We start from the raw sequence: 25,247 nt of genomic DNA on the forward strand, positions 1-25,247 counted from the left end.
CTATAAGCTCTGTAAAAAAAAACAAAAAGCCAAACAATTCCTTACAAGAGCCAAGTGCATCTCCAGCACAAACGATACACCACTGCATTAACGACCCAGAGCTTCCGAAAAAAAAGATGCTTAGGTTGTGCCGGGCAATAGGCCTGTCCCAGTCAGTATGGTCTTCTCTGTATTTTGCGGCCCAGGTCTGCAAACGTGACATTTATCAGCAGGGCCAGCTCAGGCGCTTTGAGGGTCTGCCGTGATGCTGCAGACCCTGCCCACGAGCGAGACGATTCCAGCTCATCGGAGAGGACGTAGGTGTTGACAATTAAGCATCGCGCGTACACAGGGGTAGGATCAGACCTCCGGCCTGTAAACTTCTCAAAGCAGAGATTGTCGTTCATGCGGGTGCTTAATAAATTTGGTAATCATCGCCACAAAAATGAAAGCGATGTCTTTGTCCTTGCAGATGAGGTGAAAGCGAACAGAACCGGCATAAATAACGGGGAGTGAATCAGATGGTTAACTCTCTTTTTGCTCTGAAGATCTCAGGTGTGATCTGCCAAACAAAGGGGGAGAATCACATACGCTTTTCAGTCTGTGCCATCACTGACCCTCTGTCTAAGGCAACAGACATAATTAGAGCTTGCTGCAGCTGATTGCTAATGAAAAATGAGGTTTGGGGCCAACCTGCTCTGCATTTTAAGTTTAAACTCAGAGTGTACGTGGACAATTTCATGCCCATGAATTGTTTGACTCTTGCATGCTCTTTCAGATATTCGGTACATTCCTGCAGTGGGTGGTGAGCTACAAATCAGGGTCAGAGGTAATCCCCAATTATTTAGCCCTTTTACTGTTCTCGTGCTTGCCAAACAATTCTCCATATCAGGATTTACTCATGACCTTAAGGGAAGTTGCCAAGGATTTAGGAGTCCCCCTAAAAAGAGGATCCAAATGAAGTTATTACATTCTTGGGCATCAAGTTAGATTGCTGGAGAGTTGAATTACATTTTCCTGAGGATCAGTTTTCATAAGCTAAGGCTGATGCAATCATCAGTTTGCCATCTCGATTTTTTTTTTGTTGTTGTTGTTGCTGATTTATTTCTGCGTGGAAGGTTCTTTTACAACGTATGATTGAGGCAACAGCAAAACGTTTAAAAAGGCTTAATTTTCTAAAGCCATTAAGGGAGAAACTGGCCTTTCGAGCGCTCGTTTCAGAACGGCCGAGTGTCACAGGATAGCAGCAGCTTGCGTCCAACAGGGATTTGTAGTTATTTACAGATACGTTAAAAGGCAAGGGTTTGCAGTTTGTTTTTGAAGGTGTGCTGAAGGCTGGCGAAAGGGATTGAGTCCCTGGACGTGTTTCTTCCTGAGGGCTTGTCCCCTTCCAGCCACGAGGGTGGCAATTTGGGGTGAAACGTTCTGAAAATCACTGGCGCTGATGTCTGATCGGAGCCTATGTGGGCAGCGCTGGGAGTTAACAGATGGGTTGTGGATTCAAGCTTACGATAAGGTTACTGAGGGTGGTTTTGTTTTAAAATGTCTCTTACTTAATATATCCATGAAGGCCAGGCATGTGCCTGTGGCCTGTAATCAAATAGCTGACTCTCCTTCTCTCTCATTTCCAGCAATCTCGTGTCAGGTTACTGGCACCGGAGGTTAAAGAACAGCCATGTCTTGGACCACAAGCCAAGGTTGGAAGCTAAGGTTATGCCGAGCAGGAGGAGCTGCATGGAAGTGGTTAGCCCTCCGCATCTGACGGGCGTCCTCCAAGGGCTTTCTAGTTAACACCCATTACTTTCTGCAGAAGTAGAAGTTCACGGGGGAGCCAAGCAGTCTGTAAGGCAGCCGCGTGGAGCAGCTAGGTATAGCCTTCTACCAACCTTTACTCAGCAGATGTGGCAGGTCTTTCCCAAGACGGGCAGATCTCCAGCCCGTGGGAGGAGCGCTGAAGCCAGGCAATATTGCATCCTTCACCAAACGCTCGCCGTTTTACCGGGGCCTGGGCTGGGCGGTCGTTAGACTTCTTGCTCAGCGTAGCAATTTTTGAGCCAGGTTTCAGGAGCGCTCAAGATCAGCAGCTTACTGAAGGCCCTAGGCATATCATTTCTCAGCCTTATTGGTAAAGGCAAGCCCATGAGAACCCGCGCTCACCAGCCTGGCGGAGGATCCCCAAATCCTTCGCACGGGGTATGAGGAAGAGTTTGTCATCCAGCAGGGCTCTGCCTTGTTCTTCTGGTAGCCTGCAGGTAATTGCAAAAGCTTGAATTTAACGTAAAGCACGGCAGTTTCAGATTCATGTATGCATGACTCACTGTCTCAATAGCACAGCTGGCCACGTTAGCTTATGTGGTGAAAAGACTCACCCGCAAGTTGGAAGTCGGGATGTTACGTTGCTAATACGTGCGCTGATCGCTGTTTAATTAGGTTATTTTAGGCTGCAGCAGATTATGCTTGGATAAAACACTCGGGAATGCTAGTAAGACCCGTGGTGCCCTGGGCAAGCAAACGACCCTTCTGGCCGCGCTGCCCCGCATCACTGCTGGGCACGGGAGCGCTGAAACCGCTCCGCGCCACTTGCCTGAGGGCTACTCACAGGAAAAGCCATTTTCCTCTTTGCTGGGAGATGTTTGCCAGCGCTGCATGCAGCAGCGGGAGGAATACGTAGGTGGAAACTATTTGGAAGTGGCAAAATTTGTGGACGTTACAATTCATAATAGGAGACTTTAGCCCACGGTGACACTTTGTTTAATAAAACATTACCGCCCCGCTGCCATCACCCTGCCCTGCCTCATACGGCAGACAGCGCAGGAGCTCGCTCTGCTTCGCCGGTCCTCGGCTGGCCGGTTGCACCATCCCACGCGAAAGAGCTCCGGGCACGCACGCGGGCGCCCGCACCCTCGTCGACAGCGCTGCCTCCTCCCTGGCGTCTCACGCGCCCGCCGCTGTCTGATCGCGTTGGCATTAACAGGACCTTGAACCTCCGACTCAAGTTACAGGTGTGAGAGGGATTTCAAAGGACGCGCGGCGGCACGGCCTCGGGGTGGGCGCTGCCGTAGCCAGCCCCTCGGGGTTTCGCACAAGGGAAGGCTGCAGCCTGCCCCAGCCTCAGCCCGGGACAGCTTGCGTCCTGCCCAAGAGCGTGAACTGCTTTTCCTCCCGAGTGACACAGCTGCCTGGTGAACGCTTTGCACAATGGTATCTGATGGCATTCGTAGTTCTGCCTAACATCAAACAGTGAGTCAGCGCTGAAGCCTCATCAAATGTCTCTCTGCTTCGGCTTTCGTATCTGAAAAGCAGAGAGTACGATGCTTTGCAAGCACGCAAAGCAAAGTGCGGTGCTTTGAGATCTGTGACTTAGAAAGTATCACGGCCTTTAACTCTAGCATTGTTTCTTTTTCATTGGCATCCAGGTGTCCCAGTAGGAATCGATACCACAGGAGCTCATAATCTAGGAAGATGTTGTTCTTTCTGGTGGAGGTAGGTAACAAGAGCTGCAGGGCCAAAACGTGTTACACCTGAGCCAGATATTAACACTGGAAAGTATTCTGAACCTGCTAACTGGATTCAAAAAATTTACCCTCTGAAAGTGATGAAAAATAACAAGAAAATAGGAACGAGAAGGGGCCTGTAGTATGATCCTCTTCCCGTTCAGGTCAGGCTACAGGTGCTTTAAACGCTGACCTTTGAACCTCAGGCCTGTTGGACAAGGTTCGTGTGATCTGTCTGCGAACGGCCTGTAAAGTGACTGTTGATCAGCTCAGGGGGCTTGGCTCAAAACTGTAAATATCATTAACAGCCATTGCAGAGTGAAGGCTATCTGTAATGGCCCGCAGCAAAGGTGAACAACGAAGAAGAAGCCGTTTAGGGTGGGAAGCTGGACGGAAACGTAGCGCGCTGGCTGCGGGGCGTCCGACGGAGGCGCTCAGGATGCTGCGGGGCAACAGAGCAGGCTCCCCAGCCCGCTGCTGGCAACGAAGGAGAACCAGCCTCTTTACTTTGCACGGGCTCGCTTCACCTAGCTGGTTTTTTTGCAAGCTTGTGCGATGATACGTGTGGGGTGACTGTTCTCCGTACCTGTGGGTCCTGTTCCTCGGGAAACATTACTGTTAGGGGGATGAGACCCTGATGTCTGACTGAAGGCTTCTGATTAAGCAGGAGCCGCTTAGCCCGTGCGCTTGGCTGGCGACACTGGGAGAGGACAAAGGATCATTGGCGCTCTTAGCTTGTTGGTAGTTAATGAGCATTTGACCCCTTTGACTAAAGGGGACACAGAGAAAACGCAGCAGGTTGGGGTAAGGCAGATGGCACTGCCGCCTCCTCCTTGACAGCTCAGAGAAACCGTACGCACGCGGGCGTCTCCTGCTCGTGTAGACTCGAGAAGCGCTTGGCTATGAACCTCATTAAGCTCCGGGGTAGTCTGGATCAGCCGTGGGAGAACGTAACCAGCCGTTTTCGAAAGAAGAAGCCAAAGCTCTGAATGCAGACCCACCTCCCCAAAACCCTCAGCCTGATCCCGGGCGCATCATGAGCATTACTCTTGCTGTAAATCCAGCTGAAACAAGCATGAACAGGAGTTAAACAGAATGGGAAATATTCACGGTGGGTTGCGCCCAATTAAGATTACGTACAGTTTTTGCTGACTGCGTTCCTCCAGCGTGCAACGGCATCGTTCTCTGAACGGAGGGGCAGCCGCGGAAGCAATCCCGCAGTCAGGTTCCCTCGCCCCAACGGCATCTAGAGGGACAGACGGCCACAGTTACGTAGAGAGAATACAACCCACTGAAACAGAGAAAGGGGCAAAATATACCGAACGCATCACTAGGAAAAGAAGCAATAGTTGCGAAGAATATCTCTCATAATGCCCTTCCCTTCGTATCAGAAGTGATCTGGCTGAGAAGCGCTGGAACAAACCACAACTGAGGCTCTTGCCGTCTTCCCCAAATACTTTCTCTAATGAGGTTCCTAAATAGTTTTGCCTCGCCTACACTGGCGGCCACAACCCTTTCATCTCCAGGTGAGTGGAAACCAAGGTGGGACTCGGCTGTCTGCCTGGCAGGATTGTTTCCATGGTCTGGAAGAAGGTGGCGACGTTTGCAGGCGACGCCGATGCAACGGAGGGGAAGTAGTCGTTCTCCTCTTCTCAGCCTCCTCAGAGATGCCTGCTGATTGTGGGACAAATATTAACCGCATGCATCAGTGTTTGAAGTGTAAAGAGGACGCCAGCAGCGTGGGTTCACAGAGGAGAAGGTGCCTTTGGGTGACGCCTTCGTGCCAGCGAGAACTCGGCATCAGCAAGCAGATAGCCGCGGCAAAAACTGGATTTATGAACAGGCTACAGGACTCAATTTGTTGTGACCTGTGCCTACGGTGCTTTGAGTAACCACACGTCTTTCATTCTTAGGTGGCAAAGATCATGTCTGCCTTAGAGGTTTTCTGGTGGGTGTGGAAGTACTTTCCACTTGGAGGCATCTCCCACCCTTCTGCTCTCGAGCTTTCCTGCCTGCAGAGCAGCGCCGACTTAGAGCCTCAAAGGAGATGGCTCATCCACCCTCCTGAACGCATCTGCAGAGGGGCGAGAGGCTTGCCTCGTATCCCTGCCGCCTTTGTCTCCCACGGGGACTACAAAGTAAACACGGCATCAGACTTGCACAACCACTTCGTGGGGCTGAGCACAGAATAAATATCTGATAGGTCAAACAGTGCTGTGAACTTCCCCCCCCGAGGGAAGAAGGAATAACTTCATCACAAAACGTTCACGTGGGATCCGGCCCGTTAATCTGGGGAAAACACACACGGCCGCACGAGATGATCACAGTTGTCCCTTCTGATTTTATAAAGCCTACGTCCACATCGTGGAAAGAAAGTCCCTGCCCGGGAGGAAGGAGCTCACACCGTCTGCAGCTGCTGCTCAGATGCCGTTGCGCAGATCTGCTGCAAACGCTGCAAGGGAAACCCCCCCCCCGACTCCCCCGCGGTGCCAAAGCAGAGCACAGCGGTTCCGCTTTATACTCTTTGACCAAGGAGATACTCGGTGCCTTTGATCTCCAGATATAAAAATGATCTTTTGATTTAAGATTATGAAAACGAAAAAACCATCTGCTAAGAAACAGCTACGGACCCACGTTTTATTGAGGCCATATGGTGTCCGGGGCTTCTACGCATGAATTCAATTAGCTGCTTGTGCCTGCGTCAGTAATTCTGTATCCACCCAGTCATGTTTTTGGAACAAATATTATAATATTCCCATGGATCCTCCAGACAGTGGGAGGTGTTTCCTTCACTGTGAAGGTTTTGGGAAGTGATGACTTTGTCTCATTTTCTTCTCACCCTGCTCTGCATTTCTATTTTCTGGCTTTTCAGGGTTGAGAGTTTCGCCCCAGGAGCTCTGAACCAGCGAGACCGCTTAGTAAAGACACCACAAATTCCAGTGTGCAAGCCGGGTCTCACATTTCAGCTTTCTCGTCCCCCGCCGCGGTAAAGGGAAGCAGATTTTCACATCCACAATACGATGCACAGAAAGCCCGGTCCTTTGCCGCGCTGAAGCCCCGTTAGTCTGCGCCGGCAGCAGACAGGAAGCCAGAAGCAGCTCGGCGAACCCCCTCCGGCGGGGAGATTTCTGCTCAGCGCAAGCTGCCGAGACTCACTGTCGAGCTCTGCTCTGCCCTCGCTGCAGCGCTCCGGAAAGCGCTGCTCTCCGCCAGCAGAGCTTTTCAGGGCTGGTGGGCGGACACAGCGTTTAAACGGAGCTGCTGAAGGTCACAAACCCTTCTTTAGGTCAAGGGGGGCTGCAGGGCGCTGGTCCCGCCGAGCGCGCCGCTGCAGCGGGGAGAGGGCAGGGGTCTCCTGCCCTGCCGGCGCGCGGCATCTCCACCTTTCGCACCTCGGGAACCGGGAGACCAAGTCTGCAGCGCCTTGGAGAACCGTTAGACGCATTGGGGTCTGCCTTGCACAGCGCTTAACGCTGCTCTACCGAGTGCTCAGCTCTGCTCACACTAACGCATCTGTTTCCACCAACTTCCAATTATGTAACAGCGGCATGATTTAAAAGATATAATCCTCTTAATAGGATGCAGAAGGGTGGAAATTAACAGTTGTCTGACTGGCCTACCAAACTTGGCAGACAGGCTGTTTTCCTGCCTTAGGAAGCCAGATTATGCAGAATCCAGACAATTAGCTACCAGGATCTTTCAGATCTAATAATTTGGAAGCCCCTTTTCTTCCTTAAAGGTGTCACTCGATACCACATGTTGCACTTAGCAAGCTGTGTATTTACACTTATTTACTTCTTTGCAGTATTCCAACTGGGAGAAATCATGTTGCAGGGCAGGACTAAGCAGAAGACGCGAGCGTAGCAGGTTGTAATTACATGCTGGAAGGGCCTTTCTCACAGACCGCGCCTTTCCTCCGCATCCTGCTAGCTCATTTGCACGAGACGCAGCCCGAAGAAAAACACTGCCGAGCAGAAAGTATCCCTACCAAGGGGATATTGTTTGTTGTTTCCTCCTGATGTTTTGGGGGGTGGAGAAGAGTTGTCAAGATAAACTGCTCCTATCTGTAGACATATTCGTTGAGGAGTTTCCTTTTTTCCTCCTCTCTCTGTGCACGTGCCGGTGGAGCACGTGCATCTTCGGGTTTACTTTGGGCTCAGAGAAGTAATCTTTTGCAGAGTCCTGTGTTATGCTGGAACAACACAGAACAAAGATTGTGGCGCTAATCCCCAGCCAGACTGGGGCCTTCTAGTCCCACGAGGCCGCGGGCGGCAGCGGCTCCTTCCCGACATTTGCTAACACGCGGTGGGCAGCTTACACAGCCCCTGGGTCTGTGCCCCGGAGCCGACCGCTCTGATCTGGACCCCAGCCAGCGCTCCCTCTTCTATATGAAACTACTTTTTCCTAGGGCTGGCAAGGCGCTCTCAGCTAATGCCGCGGGCTTAGCACGACGGCCGCCCCAGACCTTCCCTGCAGCGCTGCCCTTCGGCAGCCCTGCTCTTAGCTCATTAGCTCACGTGCCTGCTGCTGGGTTTCCAGCAGCCCCCAGGAAGCAGTCACGGGTTGTGCACAGAGTCTAGAAACTGGAGCGGCCATCCCTGTACGTAACTGGACTTTCTTCATACACCTTTTTCTGAGCATGTCTTATTCTTAACGTCTCACAGTGTCTCACGACCAGGCTAGAACCCCTCAGCTGTCTGCCAGGCAAGGAGGCATCGCTCACCGTACCTGCCTGCCACCGCATAGTCCGCTCCTGACGCCACCGAGGAGTTACCACAGCACGCTGTCGTGCATCTTGGTGACTTCTCCTGTCTAAGCACCTTACCAGCTTCAGTCTTCCTGCCTAGCAGTCCCCCTAATGCCTGCTTCACCTGTCGCTGAAGGACTCTGGAGCCGCTTCACGCTTTCAGATATTTGCTCCCATCGCTGTCTGCAGCAACTGGTGGAAGGGACTGCTCTGCTGCAACAGCCTTGGCATGGCAAGCAGCAAACACCCCTGCCCTGACCAGCTGGACTGTTCCCCAGCCCTGGGGCTAGGTAGTTACTTCATTGCTCTGTTCGGAGTTTGGGGTCACGACAGATGCCCAGCTGTCCTGATGGGCCCCATCACCATTCAGCTGTGACCTACTCCAGGTGAATTTCATTAGATGCGATAACGTCCTCCTGTCACAGGCTGGGCCGACTCTTGTGAGCTGGAACTGGTCTTTGGTTGTCTCATAGGCTGTTTGTGAATTCACTCGCCTCTTTAAAGAGTTCATCTCTGTGAAATATAGTCTTATCGCATATTTGAATGCTGGGCCAGGAACCCCACAGACTGTCCTCCTTCTTCTGTTACACTGAGAAAATTTGAACTGGATAAGGCATTAAAATCCACAGCCTGCATTGCCTTGCTCTCCAGAAAGGTACTCTCATGTATCAACCACTGTGAACTGCTAATGATAACAGCTCCTGTTTCAGGGGTGTCTTACCAATGACCTGTGTTTGACTCTGCTTCAAGAATGGTTTTACTCCACGCGATCTGTACCTGGTCACGTTTCTCCAGTCTAATATTGTTGCTGGGATTTGTTGACTTCATATTTACATTAGTACAGAGTCTCATCAAAGTCCTGGATGTTGCTGCTAGAAAGTACATCTTCTCACTGTGCTCTGCTGTGGAACACCCATCTGAACAAGCAGTCCAGCAGGGCATGCTCCAACTGCTGCGCCGGGAAAACCCGGAGGGGCACGTTTCTAGGATGGCCCTGCTGCATGGCTATGATTAGAGACTTATTACCAAATTAGAGGTTTATGAGCATAATAATGAGCAGCTAGGCTACTCATTTCCAAAGATTTCTCTTTTTTTAAATAAAATATAACCCCTTTGCCAGATCAGTTTCCCAAAGAAGAGCTCTGAAGAAGCAGCCATCAGGAAAGAAGAGCAGCATGGAGGGATAAGAAAATGGAGCAGGATCTCATTAGGGTGCAAAGCATGTACTAATCACTTGAGGAAGCACTGTGGAAGTCAGGGCTCATTTCATTCTGGGTCCCCCAACAACTGCAAGCTGGCTTGCATGTGCATTTGCTACAGGCCTGGAATATTATGCAGCTATGTCTAACCTAAACATCATTTCCTTCCCCCTTTTCCCTCAGGAACTCTCTGGAACCTGTATCTGATCCAATAGGCCACTTTCTTTTTTTCTTCCCCCTGGAGCTGAACTGCCTGATAAAGTACTTACTGCTAGAAAACAGGATTTTAGGCAGCTAGTTCAAATCTGACACCCATCAACATGGACTGGTCAACTTTATGCCATAAAGCCATCGCCCTGGCTTCTTCATCTGTCGTTGACAAATCTCACAAAAGCATCCCCAAGACGCTCTTACCAGTTGTTCTGGCTTTCTGTACTTATGGTTTGTTTTATTCAAGGAACTAGCCTACAGACCCTCTCATCTTCTGGTGTGCCCTTCAGGACTCCCTTACTGCAGCCCGTTTCGTTCCAGGCGGATGGCAGCTTGCGTGCCTAAACCGCAGCGCAGAGCCCTTCACAAACACCAAATTCACCACCACCTCTACCCATCATTATTATATATTACCAACTTCTCCCATTTCGAATTGTTTTGAGGAAGATTAAGAGTTGGTTTGTTGAAGCCGAAGTTGTGACTAATATTTTTGGGGAAAGTACTTTATGTCAAAACGGTTCAATTGTAAAGCGGAGACATGTGGCATGGAGATGTGTGGAGGCAGGGAGGGGCTTTTTTGTGCCAAATTTCCCTTTTCCCTAAACGAAGAACCAAAGTTGCCTTATTTCTTAACATACAATCAGATACAGAAGGAAAACTTCCTTCTTTCCTTCTTTCAGATTCTCACATTTCTAGAAAGCTGCTGAATCACAACCTTATGATATATTGTCATGGAAATGGGCCCCCTCAGATTTCACTCACGCAAGCAGCAGGGCAACCCATTAGTTACATTTCATAGATGTTAAAGCCCGACGAGACCATTGTGTTCGTCTAGTCTGCCCTCCTGCATAACATAGGCTATAACTTTGATTACACCGTAGTATTTCTCTTTTTCTCGCTGCTTTTTACTGCAGCAAGAGGCTAAGGTTTAAGGCTTTGCAAGTCCTCCCCCAGCGAGTGCAAGTTGTGCAAACAGATACACGCACAAAAATCTGTAAGAAAACTCAGGTCCGTCCAGGCCTCAGCGCAATGTTTGCATTGGTGGACAATTGCGACAGGTTCATTCCTTGTGAGCCACAGAGACAACAAGCTGGAGCCAGGGATGTTATATGGGAACACTCGTGTTCTGTGCCTTCAGAAGCTAAATAAAGGGGAAAAACATACATATTTGAGGTGTTTAGAACAGGCAAAGCACTCGGCCCTCTCTTTACTCAAGATCCTTCCACGAAATCGGCACTAAAATCTGTTACATAACTATTCTGCTTCCAAAAGATACTCGAGCCCAATGGAGCCGCATGTATTTGTTTATTAACTCTGTTACTGTAATAGCAAAGCCTTCATTTCTCTCTCTCAAGCTAAAATGTGATCCGTAAAATGGCAGTGCCTTTTATAGCCTTGTGCCCACAAAGACTCAGTTGCAGAAGTCATTTCCTATTTGCATCAAAAACATAGTTCGGCCAGGAGTGTTAAGAGTGCAGACAGCACGGTGCTTTCTATAGGTGTGGAGCATGATTCATCTCCTTGTCAGCAGCCCGGGGCCTGGCTCCGTCCCGCACCCTCGGCCCACAGGTTATCTTCAGCTTGCACGCTCCGAGCCTGCCTTTAGTGCTTCCCCAGGTCCGTGCAATTCTCAGCACACCCAAATACAGCCCCAAATCAACCCTGTCTGGCCCCACCTTCTTTCTCAGCCCAGGGTTTGGCTCTTTTCCATCTCTGCCTTTCTTCTTTCCCTCCCAGAGGAAGTCGTCCTTAAAAGCAACCCCCTTTGAGCACACTTGAACGAGGAGATTGGATGTCACCTGCCTGACCCATGTTCCTAATCTCTTCTGCTCACCCAGCAGAATAACAACCCAAGAGCCCTCGCCGCCGGCCAAGCCCCCGCTCCCCCTCCCCGCTTCCACGCACCCCTTCCCAGCCCTCCCCGGCCCTTCCCAAGGACGAGCCCAGTCGCCTGCGGCTCTGCTGCCAGCTCCCTGCTGCTGCCAGCTCCTGCCCGCAGGCTCCCGTTAACCCTTTCTCAAGCAGCGCATTACTTGGGCTCTCTGCTGCAAAGCCCCGGCACCCAGGGCAGCTAACCCTTGCTAGCAGGAGTTTTGGAGTCCTTGGAGGGAATCGACTGAGAAGCACCTGGGCGTAAGCTGCGAAAAATGAGAAGCCTTCTACGAAGGGACGCTGGATACCGAAGAACTTTTGAAATACGCCGAACACTTAGCAAATTTGGGCTGCCATCCAGAGGAGCCCGCGAGTTTACGACCCGTCTACTGGAGCTCCCGTTGTTCGGTGTGGGAACGCGCTTCCCGAGTGCAACACAGCAGCCGCGTCACCAGCCACAGCAACGCAACGGGGCAGCTCGGCAAAGGCGCTTGGACGTACCGGCTGCCCAAAGGAGGCGATTTAAAGGGGAAGAAAGTAAAGGCCTGTATTAGAATAATGCTAGAATAGCGGGGGCTAACTTCCTCCTCTCTGTAAAAAACGGCCTTTGCTCTTTAACAACCAAGTGATGAGACCGTTGGGGCTTGCTTCCAACTCCACACACACAAATCACAGATTACCTCTCCAGTGTCTTTTGCCCTCTTGGCTTTGGCCTGTCTCTGTATTACCTACTTGTGGATGCTCATCTGTTGGCCAAGGCTCAGCGTGACAGCAGCCTTCCCAGGAACATCAAGCTCAATGACATGCAGCCTTCCCATGGACCTCCTGTGAACATCAAGCCCACCTCACTGCATGCCCACCCCTATAAAGCAGCCCTCAAAAACCTGCTTGTTCCTCTAGAGAAGATAATGACAACTGGTAGAGTCCAGCAGCGAGCCGCTGACACATCGTGCAACCCCTACGCCCGGCGTCCCCCCGTCTGCCTGCCTGCTTCCCCTCACTGACACGAGGGGCTCCATGAACCTGCGGCACTTTCTTCTGTGTTCGTACAGCAGCTACAGCCATGGGATTCGCATTGACGACGACAGCGAGGCAAGAGGGTAATTGAGAACAGCACACTGAAATAAAAAATCCCATGGCATATACACTGGCTTAAGCCCTTTAATTTTGGCTATTCTTTAAAAACTCATCGGAAATAGTAAAGCTCACTGATTTTACTAGCTGTTCCTTGGGAACAGCTGGACTGCTCTGGAGCAGCAGCATGGTGCTGCCAGGATGCCCAGACACGACCAGCTCCGCTCTCCTGGTAAGCCTGGCTTCACTGGGACTCACGACTGCGGTGACCGACAGTCTGATGCCACCTTTCAGTCCCTGTAAGTGCTAATTCACAGTAAAGAGCGCTCTGGAAGTCAGATTTTAAAGACAAGTTTTTCCAATGTCAGCTGACACAAAACAGGACTTGTTGCAGATAATCTTCATAGATAGCTATAGGGGAAATACAAAACAGACTACCTCAGGAACAACCCACCTTAGCAGAGATTGCTCCATCAATCATTTTGGCTGCAATTCAGCATCACCAAAATTAGAGAGGTTTGAGGTTAGCTTTATATTATGAGAAGACATGTCACATTGTGACTAGATACTGTGTTGAAATTCAGCTGCCGGAATTATGGAGGTGGAAGACCTTTATTTAGCCTGATCTTCCATCGTGAAACCTCCTCCAGATTTCTAATGAAACCCCTTTCAGAGCATGTCAGGAGGCTGAGTAACAACCCCAGTTCAGCTGACTGCAGTGACCTCTTCCAAGCTGCTTATCGTTGTGTGTTTTGGATACAAAACTATTTTCATCTGAAAGTAACTTCCTCAGAAAGTTATTGGGAGACTTGTTTTGGTTCTGTTTTGGATTTTTTTAAATAGGAATAAGTTCTATTTTGTGTTTGCATTGAAAACTGAGACACCTCCCTCAACTGGAGTGCAACTTTGAAATACATTTTTGCAATCTCCTTCAAGTGTTCTTACCTCTCTCGTGCGGACAGCCATTCTTGTCACTGTCCTCAGAACATCCCAACACTTATGAGCATGAGTTTCTGCAGTGCCAAAGGTCACCGCTCCCACTACCAAAATCTCACATACACACAGCCAACTTTCCAGAAAAAAAAAATATTTCAGTTCTTTTGGCATCTCACTCACTGTACTCAAACATTACCAAATTGGGGTGGAAATTCCCTGGCAGGAGCTTTTTTTTTTTTTCCCCCCCCCTGCATTTTCCTGAGAAACGTGGTGAAGGAAATTTCAGAAATCAGCTGTGGGCTGCTTTAAGCTACATGGAGCTGTAGACTCTCTCAAGACTTTAAATTCAAGGTCTTAAAATGCAACCCAAACATATGTTAAATTTGGGGTAATGATGGGGACCACTTAGAGATGTCTACTATTGCTTAAGTAAAGCTAACAGTGTTATCTTAATTGCCTGAATGATAATGCTCTCTCTGACTTCAAAGTAGGAGCAGCCACTATCTACTTTTGTTAAAAGGTGGATGCCCATTCCCTTCCAGCCAAAAAGGAGACAGGATATCATTGCTTTCTCCTAATCTGCGTCATACTGCCTGGCCTTTGCCAAGCACTAGTTCTGACTGACCCATCCGGTCTGGAGATAGCCCTGCCTCTTGGACAGCAAGACCTTCCTCCTAGGCCTGCGTTTCATGCCTGACTGGTGCTCAGCTCACACGACGGAAAGTGATGACATTCGTCCTCGGTCACGAGAGCGTTCTAGCATACGACGCTCTCCAAGGCAAGACTCAAATCCTGCCTCCGTCACAGGCCCTATCGCCAGGCTAATAATAACGTGCAAGTGGCTGAAGGAAAGCAGAGTAAGTCCTACCTCTACCCTGAAGGTACCCTCTACCCGAACACGTCCTCCCTCAATTCCACCCCTACCACAGGACAAACAACGTTCTCATGGTACTTTTCTCAGCTGAGAAGCACCTTTTTGCTCACTGCTACGTGCACAACTTTTGTTTCACATTGAGCTCTGTGCTTATTGCTAGCACAGAGCTGTTCGGATGCCACCAGGGCTGATAGGAGGTGGTAGATAAGGTAGGAGCCTGGCCGCATCAGCGATAGGCTATTCACACTTGCATTCTTGATCCCTTGCCACCACTGTCCTATCTTTTTTCTCTCTGATTGCAAGGCACTGAAAACCCTCAGGGTCTAATACTGGCCACTTTTCAAGTGCAGCTGGATAGGAGAAAAGTGACTCAGATGAGGGGAGACTTGCAGGTCAACAAACCATCAACCCCCCCGTCCTGACTATGGGGAATGAGAAAGAGAGGAAGTGAGAATTAGGGAAGTGGTGTAAGATGGCAGAAGAGAAGGTCAGCAACAGGTCGGGGGGTGGGTGGAGTAATTTCTAAGCTTACTTACAGCTTAGATCTTTAAATTCATCAATTTAAAGATGAATTCTTGTTCTTGCCTCTCTCATGGGGGCGTATGAGGTGGGTAGATATATGTGTATGTCTGTCTAGATGCCCCCCCTTCCAGTGTTCAGAAGATAAGATTTTTCTTTACTTTCATTGCTGGGTGCTATCACTCAATTGTCATACTTTATCTCTATGGACAGTTTCTGCATCCAATTCTGCCAGTAAAGTGCCAGTAAAGATTCTTTTTAGAAAGAAAAATACCATCTAAGTTTAAAACTCTTTCTCTCGGTGCCATTAAAATTACCTAGAAATAATGCAATCCCTTCAATTCTGAAAACTCAGCATGATGCAGGATTTAATCTTTACCTGTCATTGGCCAAGTACATTCTTGTACTCCACCAAGATGTCTCAGCAACTGCCCGAAAGTGAATACAATGCCACACTTTCTACCGTTAGACTGATGATTGATTGATTTTCACTGCTTGGATAAAGAGAAGGAAAGAAGTGACACAGTGAAATGAATAGAAATGAAACCACTAGTTAAGCTGAAAACACACCTTCTTTAGGAGAATTACATTACCCACTTTTTATCGCAAAATCTGATTTCTGCAGCCTGGATGGCAATGCCTCATCAGTTCAGTGTTAGATTATGGCCCATGACACCCAAAAAATCACAGCAACACAAATCCTGTGCTGTTCCCTGCCTCCCTTCCCCAAGGCAAAGAATTAGAAACAGTGAAAACAAAATCATGGGACTGAAATAATATGAAAAAAAAAAAAATCACAAGACCAGTGGTTTAGGAGCCCTGTAAACTTTACGTGGGCAGTGCAATGACTGTGCCCGAAGCAAGCAAAGCAGTGACAAGGCAGCAGCGGCGAGGGGGCCTCCAGCGACGTCAGGAGAACAGCACTAGCTCACGCTGCATTGAACTGCCTTTGAACCAATGCCACAAATGAAAGGGAGACTGTGGAGTCTGTGATCAGCCACAGAAGCCCTCCGTACTATCACGGGTGAAATTTTTTGTTTGAACTTCTCTGTGACAAAGGATTGCCTTTACTTTAAAAGCTCCATCACGAGAGCCCACTTTTTTCACTTTAAGCCACACAGAACCTTTTGAGCTGAGATTTCTCCCTTCTTTACATCTTTGCTCACCTCCTTAAATTTGCCCCTGAAAAGAGGGGACAGAAGAGCCAATCTGATTCATCGTATTTTATGGCTTTTTTTCCCCTATAAGGAAACATCCTTCCCCCCCCCCCCCCCCATTAAATTTTAAAAACCTGTATGTTTGGGGCATAAAAGCTCCTCTGTATGTCTTCAACTGAAGAGGGACTTTGACTTCCCACCTGCCGGTCTTGGGGTCGTACAAGCAGGACAGTGAGCAAGCTCACTTCCATTTCCCAGGAGACTGCTCAGAGTTAGAGAAAAGCGAGCCGAGCTGTGTGCCAGGGCCCGTCGCAGATGTTCACAGAGAGGCAGGGATCTAGCCTGGAGCACTAGGGCTGTGTGAGGCACAGCTCTCTGCCAACGCTGCAGCAGCAGAGCTCCCTCAGCAAGGCTGCAGCATGCACAAATCCTGGCTTTAGTTCTCCTAGAGACCTCGGGCAATTCACCTAGGCCTAGATTAACTCCTCAGCCTATCTTCAGGCTCTACACCAAAGTACCTAAGCTAGGGTCCTCTTGTGATAGCCAGCAGTGGAAGTGGAGAGGCATTTGACATTGTCTGCAGAACGCCCATTACTCTCCCCTATTACTATTTAGGGAGCCTCAGGCAGCTTTTCTTCTGCCCCATGACCCCGTATGTCGGATGCAGAAGTTTGGTCAGACGCGTTGTCCTCTTCTCAGCTGTGCCTGGAGTCAGGGAAAGTCCCAGAAAGGGAAAATGAAAGGGGGGGAGGCCTCACGCTCGAGCAGATCTTGCCAGGAGGCACTTGCTCTGTGGTCTTCTCCTGTGGCCTCTCCCATGTGGTGAGATCCATGCACCCACTATGCCATCTGACACGTAGGGCCCTGTCACGTAGTTCCCCGTGCCCACCTACAGCATGACCTATCTTTATTAGTCTACCCTGATACAAATCAGTCCTGAAAGGCATTTTAAAAACCGTCAGGCTGTGACCACAGTTTATACTCTGGCTAAATGTTCTTTGTCTCCTATTGTCTCCTATTCTTTGTCTCCTTGACTCTTTGTCAAGACTAGAGTCGATAAACTGGTAAATTATTTCACTAAATCCATCAAGCGGTTATTCATTCACCAAGAACTGTACAGGAACCCGGAACCCCAAAACATGCTGTGTGTGTGTGGTGGAAGGCACACTTCGCAATTCCCCCACATCCTTGCATCGAGAGGTGTCAGAACTGTTAACTAACACAGTGAAGTCAAACTTTGCAATAACCCAGATCGTCTGATTCCTGGTCTTGTGCTTTGATCACAAGACAATCTTTGCCTCTGTGCAAGAGCACTCAGAGTGAAGGATGAAACATCATTTACGTTGCCCAACACCTCCCCCACGGACATGTTCCATTTAGACCTTGGTATACATGGAGAAAAGCCAAGAAACCAATGTAATAATGAAAGCAATTTGAGGGTAACCTAGCGTGGGGCTCTTCTATAAGCTTTCATCAAAAGCCTTGAGCTATCAAGAGTTTTTTTTTTTTTTTTTAAAACTCCTTTCTTGATAATCCCTGATGTTTAAAGCACAGACTTAAGACTGCAGTAAACCTTAGCTAGGTAAGCCTAGACAGGGAGCAAGACCATATTTGGCCATGTGAAGTCTTGTTTCTTAGGGGAAAAAACAAAGATAACATCCTGGAAGTGAAACACTATTTTCTGTATTCTTTTTCTTCTTATGAGGTCAGTGAGAGAGCTGCTTTCTTAAAAAAATAAAAATGCTGTGCCTCCCATCAATTTATATGGAAACTGGCTCCAGCCTACAGAAAGGCTTCAGTATCAGGCTAAGTTTTGCTTGATGGAACATCTTTATAAACTGAGAACTCTATGGATGAACTTTCATATATTCAGGATATTTCTGTTTCCTGATCCTGACCCAAAGCCCGTTCAGAGTGTTTCCACTGGCTACAAGGAGGTTTGGATCAGGTTAGCTAAACAGAGTTGGGACTGACTTGTCTGCAAATTCCAGCACACCTCTCTGCCCCAAGCCCTTAAGGGTACTCAGGCACTAGTGAGAATGAGGTGTCTAAATAGCTCCAAAAGTTCAGCCATAGTCCCCCTCTCCTGCCAGTCTCCATCGACAATATTGCCTCTCTGCCTTGCCCTGTCTGCAGAGAAACCAGCTGAAGTTTGTGTGGACTGGAGGTACATACATCATCAGGCTACATAAGTACCAAAGAGAGATGTGCTTCTTGTTTGTTTTACTTCTAAAATCTCTCAGCTTAAAACAAAGATTGATAAAGGCAGAAGCAAAGCTAAGGAATTTGTTCTTGCTGCTATATTCTTCTGGCCCTGGTCAAACACTTGTTTTGCCAGTATTTATATGCTTTTAGGAGTCATGCTCTGTCTTTCTGAACTGTATTCATATAGTGTTTATATTTCTCAAGCATCCTGGAACTCACGCCACTCGCTCTTTCATTAGTCGAGTGACTTTTGCTTTCTCTAATCAATAATGGCTCTTTCAAGAGCTGGCTAATTTGGAGGAAAAAATGTTTTATTGATCACATTTCTAACTGATCTAAACTGAACTGTCTTTTCTGAGGAGACAGACAGTGTAGCTTTTCATTGTCCTACTCTCCTTCCATTGGCTTGACCTGCTTCATTCCCCCCCCCGCCCCTTTTTTGCCAACTGAATCAAATCCTGTAACTAACCTTTAAGGGTTCCTTCATCTTTATTTTGTTCCTATTAACCTTCTGTTTCTCTGGATAATTCTGCAGCCAAGAGTAGGTGTGACTCCCACGTTACAAGTCTAGCTGTGCTGTTGACTCATGTGCTGCGCTCCCAAAGCCAGATCCCTTTAATGGGAATGCTTATGCAATGTAGCAAGGTCTCCCGGAGCATATGCTCTTACGAGAGTTGTGAGATTCATTTCTGCTTGTTCTCTCGGCTAAAGGAGACTGAAATGATGGGGGGCAGCACAGAAGGTTTGCACTATTTCATAAGTACTTACTACACCCTGAATATACACATGAATTCCTGGTCCCCCCCATACACCCCTTCTTAAGGTACTTTGGGGCAGATTCTCCACTCTATGTCCAAACCCAAAGGTTTGCAGAGAGACAGTTGTTGGCTTAGGAGCACGTTAATGCTGCAGAGAAGCAACGGCTACTGGGGAAGCCCGGCTGCAGCTCTGCCGTGCCACTTCCAAAACCCAAGGAAGGAGTCGGTGGCAAGTTCTGACTTTTTAAAGACCGCTTTAGGATATACATAGATTATATAAAGTGAACTTAACAGACAGTCAAATTTGGCCCGTCATGTTCCAGGGCTCTCACACAGATTTTTTTTTAGGAGGGAAACTAGCAACACATGTGGTAAAAAACACCCTATAGCTTTTAAATAATGTCTTTTAGATCTAGCCATCTGTTACCATCAACTTCAAGTGAGAAGCAGCCACCATTTTGAAGGCAGATGCTTTAAAAAAGTGAGAGTATTTACCCCTCAATTATTTGGACAGAAACCTGCCTCGATGCCAGCATGAAAGGCCAACATATGAACTAAAAACCTTTTTGTACTTCCTGTAAGATCGGGTAAAACTTGGGCTAATAGCTGCAAAATTCCAGATATTGCTGTTTACATCATCAGTAAGGCTGGTGCATAAAACGGTAAGCTAAGGCTGATTTAGTGAGTTACCTGTTCACCTCTGAGGAATGGAGATTTTGTAGCCCGACCTAGTCGTGAGAGCCGAGTTGCTTGGTCTCACTTTATTTTCCCGCAGGAGAAACTGCCTGGTTGGCACAGACCTCTGAGGCAGCCCTGAACTGGAAAAGTAAGAGCTATTAAATCAAGCAGAGGGCACGCTAGCAGGGCTGCACAGATCATAGAAACCTTTGCTAGTTCCTTGCTACCCAGTCTATACACTTGCAGAATGTATAAAATAAAAAAACAAAGCTCCTTAAAAGCTCTATTACCAAAAAAAAAAAAAAAACCACCCTGCAACAGACCTTACGGACCGTCCATTAGAGTTTTAAGTCAGATTTTCCCATAGCATGCTTTAAAAAAACAGTTTGAGAGAGACGTTTCTGAGACGAATTCTCAGTGGCACTGAGTCATTGCAGCCCTTCGCTGGAAGTTTGGAGGAAAGCAGGCTGAAATATTAACCTGAGGTTCACTGCAATGTTCCCTATGGCACCTTTCCCAAAAGGAGATTAAACCAAGCAGCTGCTGATATGGAAACCAACTGTTTGAACTGCAATGCACTTACATATGCTAATAGCGTGAAGCTACTGACTCCTGCAAACGTGATGCAGGAAATGACTAAACATTTAGTGCTTGTTATTTAGCAGTATTCCTGGAGACACGTAGGTGGTGTGGACAGCATGGTATGTGCATTAAAGTGCAATTTAGGTCAATGATTCTTTGAAAGGACCATTCTTTCCCCCCGCCTCCTTTCCCTTCAGGGGCATTCGCTGTTCAAAGATTAACTTTTCCAGCTATCTTTTCCAAACAGTTACCATCAGCTCAAAATAAAATAAAAAAAAAGGGGAAAGACTGTAGGAATTACCATGCATTAATAGCAACGTTATAATGTCTCTGCAAAGCTTTTCTCATTTTATCTATTTTTAATACTTAGAACAAAGACTAAAAGAAGCTTGATAGGGAAAGGTGCATGTTTAGACACATGCAACAATATTTAATAAGCTTTCTGAGCCTAATTTTAACAGGTGAACTGACAAACCAAAATGAAAGCCAAGTCCGGAAATACATGCCAAATATGGGCTGACAGGAAGGCACTCAGCACAGCTTTTAGATTAAGTCGATCTTTACCGATTCTCCTTTTCTGTGAATTCTTTCATGCCCACTGGTTCATGAAAGACCTCAAGAATGCACACGGTGTCTCAGCACTACCACCGGACCCAAAGGTTACCTAATTAGGAAAATCTCCTGCCTCCTTTGAGGAATGCAGAGATCCTCACAGCACAACCAGCACCGTGCTACTTGGAGCTCCTTGGAAACCTCTGACCAAAAAAGGGAACGAATCCTCACCTTGCCTTCCCTCCCCTGCCTCTTCCATCTTCAGCCGCTCCAGCGCTATGTGACAGGGTGCCGAGACAGCTTTGGTGGTCTCCTACACAGGACAGGCTCCCGCTGCACTACTGCAGAGCGCAGGTGGAAGACTGGACACTGGTGGGCTCGGGGGGTAGTTGTGATCTGCCTCAACATAAAGAAAAACTTTTTGACTGTGAGGGTGACTGAGCACTGAAACAGGTTGCTCAGAGAGGTTGTAGAGTCTCCATCCTTGGAGATACTCCAAAGCCATCTCGACGTGGTCCTGGACAGCCCGCTCCAGGTGACCCTGCCGGAGCAGAGGGTTGGACCAGGTGATCTCCAGAGGTCCCTACCCACCTCTGCCCTTCAGCAAGTCCGTGGGCCAGAGCGCCCATCCTTTTGGCCGATGCCCCACGTTTCCTCCTGTGAAAGCAGACCCAGCACACAGGGGGTAGTTTTATCTGGGAGCACAGAGGCGCAATGATGTCTCAAAGCTAACCAGCCCGTGGCCCGTTACACAGACCTGCAGACTGGGCCTTTTCAAACGTCTGGCTGTCCCCGTGCAGCGAGGGCCTGGTGGGCGCACACCTCCAGCCTCGCTCCATGGTGAGCGCTACCCTGCTCTGGCTGCATGCCACGGGCCCTCTGAAAGAGGTTAATGACATCATGTGTCGTTAGTCGCTCGGGAGGGCTGGAGCTGGGAGGCGATTCTGGGCCTTTGGGGGCCCAGGCTGACACGCACCTCTCTGTCTCTCTTTCTCCAGAGCAAAACCCATCCCCAGGAGCGGGAGGAGGAGTCAAAACAGCAAACATTTTGCATAAGCTGCTAGAAAGCCATCAAAGCGTATGCTATACAATTCCCATCACTATACAATTTAACATGGATGCTTAATTGTAAACAGAACTGTGCCCAGCCAGAGGCTGAAGGGTCTTTGCTCTCCTGAGGGACACGCAGACCCACCGGAGACAAGGCTGCCAGAGGAGAGCACGGAACGGCCCTGGGCACGGGAGTCCACCCGACGTGGCAGCAGGCCCCTCTGCTGGCAGGTTTCTCCCTGCTCTTATGGGAGCCCGACCCCTTCTTCAACGGGAGTCGGGGAAAGGCCTGCAACGGGGTTGGCTGGTACAACGTGCCTCTGGAACACAGCAATCATAAACGAAAAGGTCTTTTTGCTAAAAATAAAAAAAAAAAAAAAAAAGATGCCTAGATAGATGGTGTTGCTGTTTCCTGCCAGAGCACTAACAGTGAGAAATTTATAAAACTCTTTTCAAACACAAACACAACTGGGCAGAGTACTACTCTTTGTAGGTCACCCATATTCCCCCCCACAAGGGCCAACTACGCAAAATCCTGAGGACAGTTCATTTGTACCCGTTTCATTATTTATTTGGCAGTGCTGCTTTCAAATCCTCCCCTCATCCTCCCTCAAGAAAATACTGCTGTCAGTCTCAGTATCTGTGATATCCAGGGTATCGAAAAGTATTTTAGGGGGAGCTGCTAAGGAGGTTAAATGAACTTTAATTAAAGAGGCTTTAAATTAAATACAGAGGCTTAGTGACAGAGCGAGGACAAAAAACAGCCAAAACGCTTGCCAAAACTTGCATGCAAGCGCGGGTATAAAAGCTGGCTTTTACGAAGGCGAGACAGTCGGCCAGGATGCCCAGGTTATTCCAGCTTTCTTCCAAGAGCTCCACAGCTCCTGCAGCTGCCAACTGGGCAAAGAGCAGGGGTGGTCCGGAGGGAGCTCAGTATATCTTCTTCTCCAAAGGACAGCACCTATAACAGCCTCCTGCCCTGCGTTTGAACCCGTTCCCTTCTGACCCAGCAGAACAGCGCTACCAGTTGAGTCATCCTGACATTTCACAGTGCAGACGCGTTGGCCATCGCTAACTATTGTTGAACCAGGAGTGGGATTGCAACAAAATTTAAAGTCAAACAGTTTCTGAAAGCCTCTAACTTTCTTTTGCAAGTCTTCCCTTCAAGTGTCTCAGGCACGCATACAAAGGAAGGAAATAGCATCTAAGAGTCATCGGTAACTATTAATGGTAGGCAGGCAGCGCTTGTCTATCAGATAATGTTTTCTGAGAAGAATTTTTGAAATCATTGGGAAATCTCAGATGAACTTGATATGGACAGTGTCGGTGGAGATTTACATCAGCTGGGATACACCTATCTTTGGCTGCGTAGTCAGAAGTGTCAGCTCATAGTAGACAGATTGTGCTTTCGTAGGAGCCACAGTTTTAATAAACTCTTCCTCAGGTCAATGGACTGCTACGATGCATCAGTCTCTCAGTAGAGTCAAGAGGAATAAAACCAGAAGTAAAATGCAAGAGGCCTCCAAAAAATAAACCTACCTTATGCAAAACACTGTACATAAGATATCAGCTATTAGTAAACTAAGGAAAGTTCTTCCCTTCGTTTCCCTTGTTTCCTACTTTTGGTTCTCTCTGAAAGCGTGCGTGTTCCTGATTCATCTAAGGTTGGAGCTGGGTAGCAGCAACATCACAAACCTCTCTATAGCGAGCATTCATTCTGGCCAATTTTCCAGCATTAACTGCCTTTCAAGATCATTTTTCTCAGGTATAAAGCCTTCCCCCCCGCCCCCCCACAGAGAATTTGATATGGCAATGCTCTCAGAAGCGCTGCCAGGGGAAAGGTGTCCCTATTGCTCCATCATTACTGCGACATTATGGGAAACTTTGCTACGTGTCTCAGCAACTTGGCTGAGGAGTGAAGCCATTCCAGAGACTGAACAATCTTTCCAAATGCAGGGAAGTCCCTTTGGATAAAGGGGGAGGTACAGTCACAGGAAGTCTTTTACTGCCATTCCTCAGACATGCTTCTTTATGCCACTCCAGCCAGCTGCAGACGGCTGGAGTCAACCACCCTGTCCGTGCTGGCTTTAGTAGGCTTTGAAAGAAGGAAGTTTCCTTTACTTTTTTCCTCTTAACCCACTTAAGGGCCTCACACAGGGAAAACATAACTGGAGAAAAAAAAAAAGGAGATGTGCCAATATTGAGTATCTTTAAAATATGAATAGCTCATAGAAACGCAGTTAGGGAGGAGGGCTCTTCCATTACTACTCCTCTTGGAGGAGGGAGAAGCTATCAGTGATCACTACAGAGTTCCTCCTCACCGCAGTTGCTCGTCTCAGTTTCTTGATTACAGCAGGTGAACTGCTCTCTCATCGGCTCCATCCTACCCTGACGTTTCCCAAATCACTGCTCAGTATCTTGCCTGTCAGTGCCATATACTTTTCACTCCAGAACCTCTCTGGAGGGGTTATTACTCAGAGACCTAATTACTTAGTGTTCCCTCAACAAAAGACATATATTTCTGTCACTAACACAAAACATTAGCCAGAGAAGAGATCTAAGAGTCCAGCTTATTTGAGGCCCTGAAGTCTTTTCCCAGGAAAAACTTAAAACAAGAGAAAATTATAGCTATTTTACTTAATGTTTACACCATTAAGCCATCTTGCATCCTTGCTTTAAGCATGCATCACTTCACATTAACAATAACGTTGTTTTTTTGTAACACATCAGCTAAAGATCGTGAACTCGGGCTTGTGAAAGGAGAAAGTTTTATGTGGATGGGGGTCTCGCGTGCGTCACAGTAACTAGGCTTGACCGCATTACAAAGTGGCATGCTCCCGACATTTTCCAGACTCTGTTCAACGTCTCATGCTTGGATCTTTGCTTTCATCTAAAAAACATAACATGGGTGGGATTTGTTTAAATTGGGTGGAAGCCTGTATTAAAGCCAAGCTGGCAACAGCAAGTGTTAGAAACTGGCAGAAAGGGCAACAGCTGTTATGATGCAAAACTACATATTTGCTTGAAGACTCTGGCTAGAAGACCATTAGAGGAACCCAGACCGATTCATGTTCTGCACCCTCACCGGATGACTCCCGATAGCTTAATGCCAGCTGTCCTCCGGGAGACTGAACCGCGACGACATGTGTCAGCTCCCTCCCCAGTCAGTTGTTTGAATGCAGGTAATAAATACTGGCTGGTCATGTGAGCCCACAACGACCCTCAGTGCAAGTTCTTCCTCTGAAAATTAAAAATATACTACTGAATACACAGGAAGAACATTTCTCTGCATATTTTTACATAGACTTCTCTTTCACCAAAGTATTGCAGTTAAATAAGGGATCAAGCTCATGGCTTAGCT

General features: G+C 48.1%; 1 long non-coding RNA gene across 1 annotated transcript; it reads left to right on the plus strand.

The window, feature by feature from the left end:
* Positions 1–539: 539 nt before the first annotated feature.
* On the plus strand, positions 540–22,225 carry LOC138060967 (uncharacterized). The gene is made up of 3 exons (XR_011134482.1): positions 540–3,219; positions 3,396–14,368; positions 21,835–22,225. It is a non-coding gene; the product is annotated as an uncharacterized lncRNA (long non-coding RNA).
* The last annotated feature ends 3,022 nt before the right edge of the window (positions 22,226–25,247 follow it).

The sequence above is a fragment of the Struthio camelus genome, chromosome 14 (assembly GCF_040807025.1).
Source record: "Struthio camelus isolate bStrCam1 chromosome 14, bStrCam1.hap1, whole genome shotgun sequence".
NCBI lineage: Eukaryota > Metazoa > Chordata > Aves > Struthioniformes > Struthionidae > Struthio > Struthio camelus.